Source organism: Callospermophilus lateralis, chromosome 3, assembly GCF_048772815.1.
Source record: "Callospermophilus lateralis isolate mCalLat2 chromosome 3, mCalLat2.hap1, whole genome shotgun sequence".
In the NCBI taxonomy this organism is placed as follows: domain Eukaryota; kingdom Metazoa; phylum Chordata; class Mammalia; order Rodentia; family Sciuridae; genus Callospermophilus; species Callospermophilus lateralis.
This window is the reverse complement of record NC_135307.1, coordinates 38,356,720-38,367,683: the sequence shown is the minus strand read 5'-3', so window position 1 is coordinate 38,367,683 and position 10,964 is coordinate 38,356,720.

The following is a 10,964-nucleotide window of genomic DNA, read 5'->3' as shown; positions in this document are numbered from 1 at the left end:
CTCTTAAAAGCTGAAGTACCAAAATCATCATGAGTCAGTGGGAGTAAAGGAGGAAGAACACAAAAATAACCACACATTTGTTCAGAAAAAGTGTTTTTCTTTCTTGTTTTTAAACCTGCCTGTTACTTTAAAGAGTGTCTCACACATGAAGATATTCTGCTGTAAGTTTAGAAGTTATTCATGAAAGGGAGTTTGAAGGTTTGGGTATTTTCTGCCAGAGGGACACAAAGACCTTTTTTTACTAAAACTGTTGAAATTTTATAAAGAATATTGATATGAAAAAAGATACAGCTGTGAGTTTCTTCAGCAGTTTCATATTCTTTTCTACTTAAGCTAGTTTTATTTTTTTCAGAAAGTCAGGCAAAGCCAGAAGCCATTTTGGAAGATGTTTCTTAAGTTGTAAGGAAAAAACCACTCAGTTTAGCAGATTTTTCTTTTCAGCCCCTAAACAAAGAAATCCAAGCAAACCTTCATTTCATCACTACATTGAAGGTATAATTATGGCCCCATGGCCAATGCATGTCACTGTGAATATCTTACCATAGAGCACAAGACGTTAAATGCCTGGGGTGGTGGAAAGCACATTGGATTAGAAAATGGGCATTCCTAGTAGTGATTTTTCTAACATTAGCTAGGAGATTTGGGAGAATCACTTAATTTTCTATGTTCCAGTTTACTTTGGAAACGGGGAAGTTGTTAATTTCCAGAATCATCATTCTCAGCTGTATCCCAGTGGATTCTATAAATCAAAAACTATATATATATATATATATATATATATATATATATATATATATATATATATATATATCCCAGTCCATCATGTAATATTTACTCTTAAATGAAGAAAATACTCAGCATCTCAGCATGTAGTGACTTTTAATTTAATTTCCTTAAATGCTTTTTATATTCACGTTAAGATCACTTTTCTTTTTTTTCAACTTTTACATTTATGTCATCATAGATCTCAGACCAAAACTGGTACTATTTCATTACACATATGAACTTCCCTTGTGAAGAATAAGCAACTGTATAATTTTTAAAAGATTTTTATATATTAATTTGTTCTTCAAAAGAAGTGAGTGAACAATCCTCTCATATAATTGTGGGAGAACGTTGCAGACAGAGAGATTGATAAGTTTAAAGGCACAGAGATGGAAGCAGGATTGGTTATTTTTGAGGACTATTAAGGAGAAAAATCTGAGATGGAAATTTTGAAGATGAGATTGGGCATGAGCAATTATGGAAGTACAGAGAACTATTAGATGGCTATTGTTGTACTACTTGTTGCAATCCTCAGAGAAATGGTAGTGGCTTGGCTTAGGATTGCAGTAATGGAATGAAGAAGAAATAGATCCTAGATAGATCTTGAAGATCAATCCTTTAAGAATAAAAAATAAGTATATCTACAGGTCCTCTACAATGAGAAACATCTCAAAAGAGGTGAGCCTAAGCTTGTTGAATGAGTCATACCATAGAGGCATGGGGACATTGCCATTTGGGTGCATAGTTAAAAGCTCTTCTCTGAAGCATTTGGACTATTTCCTTTCAGCCTTCCAGTGTGCTTCAGTTCACTTCTTTCTCGTACAACTCACAATATACTTATCATGCTAGCTGTAATCGACAAAAACAAATAAAAAATAGTAAAAATGTTTGATAAAAGGGTACTCTGGGTTCCAGTGTAATCAGTCCTGCAATGGAAGAAAAGGGCTCCCTGGTAATTGGCTGGAGGAGATGGGGAGAAAGTCATCCTTTTTGAAATGCAAAGTAAATCTTACCTATTGTTCTCTATTATTATTCTGTTTTCCTCTAGTGGCTCCAGGAGGTATTGCCAATAAAGAAACATGGAATTTTTCACTTACTTTTGTCCCAACTTATATAGTAAAAATGTCCCTACTTATACAATGTTCTTCCTCATCCTAAAGAAGTTAAGTTACATAGAACAAAAAATGAGAAGCTAAGGTTTAGAGAATATTATTGTGTATAATCTACATGAAAAATATTTTGGGGGAGAGTTAGATGCCCTGGACATCAAAAAAAAAAAAAAATGGCTATTAGTGAGGAAATTTGGATATTGATAAAGGATCAGAGTCAATTTTACAATATTGACATAGACTCAAGTTTTATAGTAAACATGAAATGGAATACACAGTTTAGTAGACTAACTGAATTAAATGTAGTTTAGTATCTTTTGAAAAAAAACTGCATTAATTTTAAAGAATGCATGTTTTTGAAGCAAAATCAAAATTTTTATCATGCAAATTTAGTTACTCCCTAAAATTAATGTAGCTGAATTACATCATTAGATGTCAGAAAGGTATTTGAAAGGGTAGGTTGGAAATAATTCTTTTGAATGTCACATAAATTTTCTTTGCAGCTAATCTCTGAAAAGAGGAAAAAAATTCTCTCTACTCAGGCATAGAATAGAAGCATTAACAATGGAAAGGTCAGTGCATAATGATGCAAGAGAGAAAAGGCCTAAAGTGCCATATTGATGAAATGAGATGGAGAAAAGTTATATAGAAATATTAATCAATCAATCCTTAATTTAAGACCTTTAGGTAACTTGCTAAAATCTTCTTCACTATTTAATATCAAAGAAATGTTAACCAATAAATTCTTTCTGTGGAATGAAAAAAAATCTCAAGAACTATGTATTTAGATTCAAATTTCTCTTTCTCTTTCAATTCTCTATATAGCAGGTGATAATTGACAAACTTAAATTAATCTAATAGGTATTAGATAGCCATCATTTCTTAGTACAATTTGCCTATAGTAGCTTAGAAAATCAAGATTTGATTACACAAACTTCCACAAAGGAAAATTACATATTTATTAAAATTCATATTTGGAAAATTATAAGAAATGGCCATAGTAAAATGGTAATTAAAATCGCAGGATATAGAACTTTATGCATATTCTGAACCACACTTTGTTAAGATAAATATGTGTGACTACACGTAATACCAGAAGGAAATACATTAAGAAAAAGATTGTGGTTATCTTTGGGTAATAAAATGCATTGGGAAACTGTATTTTTGTCTGCTTTGCTGATTTTACAAGTGTAGTGGTATTTAAGATGTGCAGTGATAGGTTTGGCATTAGCAAAGAGTACTTTTGTCCCTTTGACCTCATTCTTACTATCTAATTTACCTGTTGCCTATTTCACTTGCTCCACTAACTTATATGTGTGTTGTAAAGGCCACTAGCAGCTGGAAGGGAAAGAAAAACTGAAGATGAAGAAAAGGTTCAGTTATCATCATATAAGATCAAGCCTTTAGGAAGACATTTGGAAGGACAATGTATTTGACAGTCCATGAAACTGATGATATTTACATAAAGATTTCACAGGACACATAGAGTACACTTAGATAAAAAGGAGTAGGAAGAAAGCCATGTTGACTTACTGATTCATTAATTCATTAATTCAACAACATTCCTGGGCACCAGATAAATAACATGTCCTGCCAAAGATGAATGTGGGGGCACCTGCCTTCAAAGAACTCTTTGTTTATCTCTGGAAGTAAATATATAAATATGAAGAATATGAAAAGTCTTTCCTAGAGATATGTAGCAGGCAGATTGGTGATATAATGCAGAGAGTCTGTTCCAGAGTGCGTAATGGGGATGAGCTAGGTGCTAAACAGTTGGTAGGAGTTCACTAGATTGATGATCATAGAGAAGGGATTTTTTGGTACAAGGTTCAGCATATGAAAAAATCTCCAGACTTGTTGACAGAGAACTCTTAAGTGATTTAGAATTTGGCTGGAAGATATGGGCAAATTGAGAGAGTCTACAAAGATGTAATTGTAAAAGGAAATAGAAACTAGATGAAGAAGGTTTTCATGTCATATTGAGTCATTGGATTTTTTTTCTCCCATAGTGCTGGAGATTGAACCCAGGGCCTTCTGTATGCAAGTCAAGCACTCTACCAACTAAGCTATATCCCCAGCCCAGATTTTTCTTATAGGCAATGGTGTGTCATTGAACACATGTGCATGGCAGCCAGGATTTGCATTTTGAAAGGATTACCAGGATAGCAATATGGAGGCCAGACTCAAAAAGGGTAGAGATGAATCAGGAAGAGCAGAATATCACAGTAGTCTGATAAGGAGATTAAAGGACTAACCACAACAGGGTGGAATGGAAGGAAGAAGATGTAATGACTAAGAACTTAAAATGAGATAATTCAATACCTGTGTCATAAATAGAGTTCATGCTATGGTGTCACCCAGATATCCTGTCTTCAGGACTGCCTTTCCTTAACCAACAGAAATATGAGGGTTTTTTAATGCTTTTCAATTGAGTTAAAGATTGATCTTGAAAAAGGGGAGCTGTCTTGCCAAGATTACAATCCTCGTCCTAAAGAGCATCCCCCATTCAGTGACTGTTCAAAGTATTGTACCAAATCCATCCACCTTAGCTCAATTCTGTAAATTTTTGAGGGGCAATGTCCACCTCCAGACCCACATGTAAGCAGTTTAGATTTAAAGTTCTAAATGTGTCTTAATTCAATGTTTTCCTCTGCCTAAGCACGTTCCCCTTATTCTGAGCTATTGTTTCAAAGATCATTACCTGATATACTTCTTACATATGAATCTTCAGCTCAGAATCTGTTTTCTGAGGAACTTGATTTAAGATGATTTATGACAGGAGTCATCTCAGGAATGGATCTAAAAAATGTGATTTGGAGACTAGAGTAGCCACAATTTCACTGGCAATGGGATATCCATTGTTAGTGGTAGGTGGAGCACCTATGTGTCAAGTCACTGTGGTAGATTTATTAAAACTTCCACAAGTGGTAAACTGAGTTTGTGGGAATCTATAGAAAGGCAATTGAGATGTTCAAGGTGATAGTAACTATAAGTACAATGGAAACTGATGATTGCTAGTTAACACTATAAAGCATGAGAGAAGACAATGAAAAGATCTAGACGACAAATCACCAATCCAAGTCAAAGTCCAAGGGCTTCTTTGACAATGTATTAAGAGATTTTTTATCTTGGGCAGCCTGGTGAGAGTGGGCGCAAGGGGAATGAAGATTAGGCACAGGATCCAATCATAAGCATAGAGCTCCAAAGAATGCTGATTTTCAATAGCTTATGTCAGGACCCTGGTTGGAAAGGAGCTGGATCCTAAAATATGAGATGAGAATATCATGTTCCACGTAGTTCAGAACCTTCAAATCCCAGGTTCTCTTGAAACTCTTGCAAAAATGATTGACTCTTTCCTAGCATGGAGATAATGGCTGTAGGAATGATGTGCAGCTTGCAAATTACTATGTGCTAACTAGAATGGATCCCACCTGCCTTCTTATCCCAGACAAGTAACTAGGGTATAAGGTGGCCAGCGAAGTGCTGAGCCTGCTAAAGGAGGCTATAGACATAGCCATTATATGACAGCAGGAGCTATAAGAGTATATATAGGGCTGAGTAATAGTGAAAAAAAAGTTGAATATCACCCAAATTTCTACCAGCAAATGAATGTGTAAGTTGTGGAGTATCCAGTCAATTCAATACTACAATTCAATACTGCACGACATTTAAAAGAAGTGCACTACCAACACATGCTACAAAATGGATAATGCAAAATAATTTACTGAATGAAATAAATCAGACAAAAGATGTCACATGCAGTATGATTTCATTTATATGCATTTCTACAAAATGCAAACCAATTTATAAGTGACAGAAAGTTGATTGCTGATTGCCTGAAGATGAGAGAAATGGGAGGCGTGAGGGAGAGAGATCACCAAAGGGCACATGAGATTTTTGTAAGAGACAAATATTTCAGTTACCCTGATGGTTTTACAGGTGTACACATGTGCCAATTTTATGAAATTGTACACTTGAAGCATATTCATTTTATAACATATCAATCATACCTCAATAAAACAACTAAAATGAACTCACAGAAACACATGCACAAAAAAACAATTCCTCTAAATTTTATAGGTTTGAGGTGTAGACCATTCATTTCTGTACCCATCACCATGCCCTGGTCATAGTAGATGCTACACAGATTAAAAAACAAAACAAAGGTACAACTTAAATATCACCTTTACCAAGAGGTACCTACTCCTATACACAGAAGAGGTGCAGGATCCTCCGATCCTTCTTCATCTGGCCCCTGTCTCTCTTTCCCCCAAGTCTTAGAAATCCTGAAAAATAAGAAACACTTTAGACCCACTTGGTGTTGCTTGGGCCACACATAGAATCAAGAGGTCAGGACTCCTTTTTTCAGTACAGCTTCCCCGTCTCCACTGAGTTAAAATTCTGATCTTTCTGATAGCCCAAAAAAGTCATTTAGAGTTCTTACTCTGTTCTGTCTAGCGGCTGAAAGGATGCCTGTTAATAAAATCAGCAGTGTTATTTGTAGATCCTCCTGTGACACGATGGGATTGATAACTACCACTCTTGTTGGTGGTGAAGGGCCATCATGGAGTTGATCTTGGCTTTATTAGAAAGAGGAAAGTATTAATTTGATGTCCAGAAGCCAAGTCAAGCTGTAACCCTGGTGCCCCTTATGCCGCCTTCTTTAGTTTTAACCTCTCCATTCTTCCCATCCACTTTTCCTATTTTCTTACCCACCCCAGCTATTCTTTCTTTCTTTTTTATGGGGGGGGTGGTGGGTACCAGAGATTGAACTCAGGGGCACTCAGCCACCAAGCCACATCTCAAGCCCTATTTTTTAATTTTTTTTCTGAATATTTTTTTTCTTTTTTTTTTAAATACATGACAGCAGAATGCATTACAATTCTTATTATACATATAGAGCAGAATTTTTCATATCTTTATATATAAAGTGTGTTCATGCCAATTCATGTCTTTATACATGTACTTTGTTTTGGGGGGATTTTTTGCATTATAATTTTTATTACACATCTATACCACAATTTTTCATAACTCTGTTTGTATGTAAAGTAGGTTGACACCCAATTTGTGTCTTCATACATGTACTTTGGATAATGATGTTCATCACATTCCACCATCCTTGCTAACCCCCTGCCTCCTCCCTCTCCCTTCCACCCTTCTTCCCTATCTATAATTCATCTATTTCTCCCATGCTCCCCCCACCCTACCCCACTATGAGTCAGTCTCCTTATATCAGAGAAAACATTGGGCATTTGTTTTTGGGGAGATTGGCTAACTTCACTTAGCATTACCTTCTCCAATGCCATCCATTTACCTGCAAATGTCATGATTTTATTATCTTTTATTGCTGAGTAATTCCATTGTGTGTGTGTATAACATTTTTTTATCCATTCATCCACTGAAGGACATCTAGGTTTGCTCCACAGTTTAGCTGTGAATTGTGCTGCTCTAAACCTACATTCTGCGAGCAAATTTTTACCCCTCACAGATCAGATCGAGCACTAATCTTTAGGGCATATAAAGAACTCAAAAAGCTAAGCACCAGAAAAACAAATAACCCAATCAACAAATGGGCCAAGAACCTGAACAGACACTTCTCAAATGAGGATATATACAATCAATCAACAAATACATGAAAAAATGCTTATCATCTCTAGCAATCAGAGAAATGCAAATCAAAACTACTCTAAGATATTATCTCACTCCAGTCAGAATGGCAGCCATTATGAAGACAAACAACAATAAGTGTTGGTGAGGATGTGGGGAAAAAGGTACACTCATACATTGCTGGTGAGACTGCAAATTGGTGCAGCCAATATGGAAAGCAGTATGGAGATTCCTTAGAAATCTGGGAATAGAACCACCATTTGACCCAGCTATCCCTCTCATTGGACTATACCCAAAAGACTTAAAAACAGCATACTAATTTGTATTCTATTCAGAGATAGTGTCTCACTGAGTTTTTAGTGCCTTGCTTTGCTGAGACTGGCTTTGAACTTGTGATCTCCTGCCTCAGTCTCCTGAGCCGCTGGGATTATAGGTGTGTATCTCCATGCCTGACTTACAAAACCTCTATGTTTCAAGCTAATCAAATACTGCCACTTCTCAAGGACATTATATTTTTGTGTTTCTTCTGTTTGATGGGTATCTCCATTGGCTAAAATAAATCTTTCTCTCCCTCTTCCTCCCTCTCTTCCTCTCTCTCTCTCTCTCTCTCTCTCTCTCACACACACACACACACACACACACACACACACTCACTCACACACACACACTCATGCAATGGAATAGTAAATTCTTAACTAACTCATGAAAAGACAAGGATATAAAGTTGGCATACAGTAGGGCCCAGAGCAGGCACAGATACTGTACATCTCAGCATAGCTTCTCTTGCCTGCCAGGTTCTCTGGAAACAGAAACCAGCAAAACTGCCTCACAGTGTACGCTTCATCTAATCTGATAGGGAAAACTGGGTTCTTTCAAACTATATTCCCTTTATACAAGATCTTATATCACAATTCTGGAAAAAGTCTAGTGTTTAAGACAATATTAACACTGGGCTTTCCTGGCTATTAAACCAGACTAAACATCATTGAAGCCTAGGCATGTCTGAACAATACCCAGCCAAGGTGTAAGGCATTCTGGAACTCCTTTCCTCACACTATATAGTATTTCTTCTTTAGTTAAAATGCAAAGTTGGAAAGAGAAAAGACAAATGGTGATATCCAGCATGCATTCCCAGCACACGACACTCCCATTGCCCTTGTTTCAAAGCCTTCATCACCTCTTTCTTTCAGAGCCTTATATTCTGTTGCTCTTTGGGATTCATTTCACCTTATTCCTCCTCTTTCTCTGTGTCTGTGTGCATGTATGTATATGTAGCATTTTGACATCCTGTATGGAGATGAATATAGACTATGTGCTATGGAGATGGAGAAGGAGGTGAAGGCATCTCAAGACTAGATCCCAAGTCTATAATATGTTGGTCAATCTGTGTTCCAATTTGCCCATGTTCAACTCATATTCCTGAGGAACCAATCTTAGATTCTTAAAAATACATGACTAATTCTGTTACATGTCCACATTTTCTAAGAATGTTGCTTCGGAATCAGCTTGTGTTTCATTTGTGACAATGTCATTTATGAGGTGATATCCTGAGAGAATACCTTACAAACCAATTATTTGCTCTGTAAAATGGGATCTTTCTTGTATGCACTAAGTAAGATATAGTGTATGAAACAGACAGCATAGTGCTTGGAATATGGAGCTGATTTTAGAAGTATAATTGCTTTTATAGTGGTATAAAATATAATTTCCAAGGGTAACCATCATTGTTTAAATTTACAGTGCTGTCTGCCTTAGTGTACACATTCAGCAACACACATCCACATATACAGAGGCACAGCTTACATTGATGTATATGGTTGAAATGCATTTATAATCATGGTGGGGGAAGATGATTTGGACTGCATTCTGGTTCTGTTAATGACTAGTAGTGGTAAAGTTACTTAACCTCTGTGCACATCAAATTTTTTCATCTGTAAAATAAAGACAATTTTAGTACTTCTGATAAAACTTACATAAGGACTAAACAATGTCTGGCACTTGGTAAAATAATGTAAGTGTGGGTGTAATTACTGCCATTTTATTTTACAGTGCTGCAATAAATAAAATAAAATGAAAATGAAATGACAGCAATAGTAAAGATTAAAGGTGTCGGCAAATACGCGAACCTCCTTCACTTTAACCCAATTTCTGCAACAGATGCTCCTCTCTTAATCTCAACAGGGAACAGATTTCACAGCCCAGGAGCATAATTACAGAAAACACTGGCTCCTGTGGTCACAAAGTTATACTTGGGGCACACTGAGTAACTGCCAATTCAGACCTCAATGGGTGACTAGGGCATATGTTGATAAAGGATCAGTCAAGAGTAGACTGTAATGTTCAATAAATGCCAGCAGCTTTCTGAAATTAAAAATAGAGGTCACCATGCTGCTCCATCAATAAGAAGCAGCAAAATTCAATACATAAACTGATAAATATGTCTCAGTCCTTCTTTCCTCCTTTCCTTTTTTTTCTTCTGTGGAACTAACTTGGGTGTCTTTTGAGTATCTACCACATGTCAGCGAATGTGCAGGGTGGTATGGATAACATGCACCCCTGCCTTCTGGAGCATGCAATCCGGGGCCAGGGGTTGTACAGAGTTTTCTGCTAAGTCAGTTCTCTTGGAGGCTGAACCAGCACCTCAGAGGCTGATGCTCACAGTGATAACATGGAAGCTACTTGTTCTCTCTGTCTATTCAGATCTCTCATCCTGTAGCTGCCCACCTCTGGGACTTTCTAGTATCTCAAGATCTTCCACCATATGATGAAATGGAACAGGAGGTTACCTTCTATCAGTCACCCTTACTCTCTTCTATTAAGGGCTCGAGTAAGAACTATCAACTGAAGTTGGATTTGGGAATCATCCATATGCTGATGTCCCATGTTCTTATTGTCTCCAGGCACACAGAATCGGCTATCTGTGAAAAAAAAAAAAAAAAAAAAAAAAAAAAAAAAAGCCATAAAGTTCAATAGGTTAATTCTTCGGTTAAGAACTGACATTGTTTGTTAATTTCGGCTTAGGGCACTCACTTCTGCTTGAAAAATTAGGCACTTCTTGGAGTTTCTTTTGCTTTTCATCTCTTTTTTAAGAGCAGTCAGTTATAGGTCATCAATATATTTCCAGTGGGAGAGAGAAACAGCAAGAAAAAGAGATAAAATGCTGACTGGAATAAGAGAAAATACTTCTCTCTGCATTGTAATCCTGGATGGTTTAGTTAAAGAGTGGATGGACATTTGTAAGTACACGCTATGCCATTGGAATGTAAGTCTAATAGAGCCCCCAACACCTCTGTGGTTAGTAAAGTCATCTCAGACTGCCTCTGTGGGAAGATGGCTGAGCTGTTTTCATGGCAGCTACTTTAGGTTAACGTCGAATAGGAAGTGCACAAGAGAAACACATTGTGGGGAGGTGTTGGAAAAATGGTGTGCAGTTAAAAGGGCCTCCCTTGGGTTATTCAGATTTCCAACTTTGTGATCCAACTA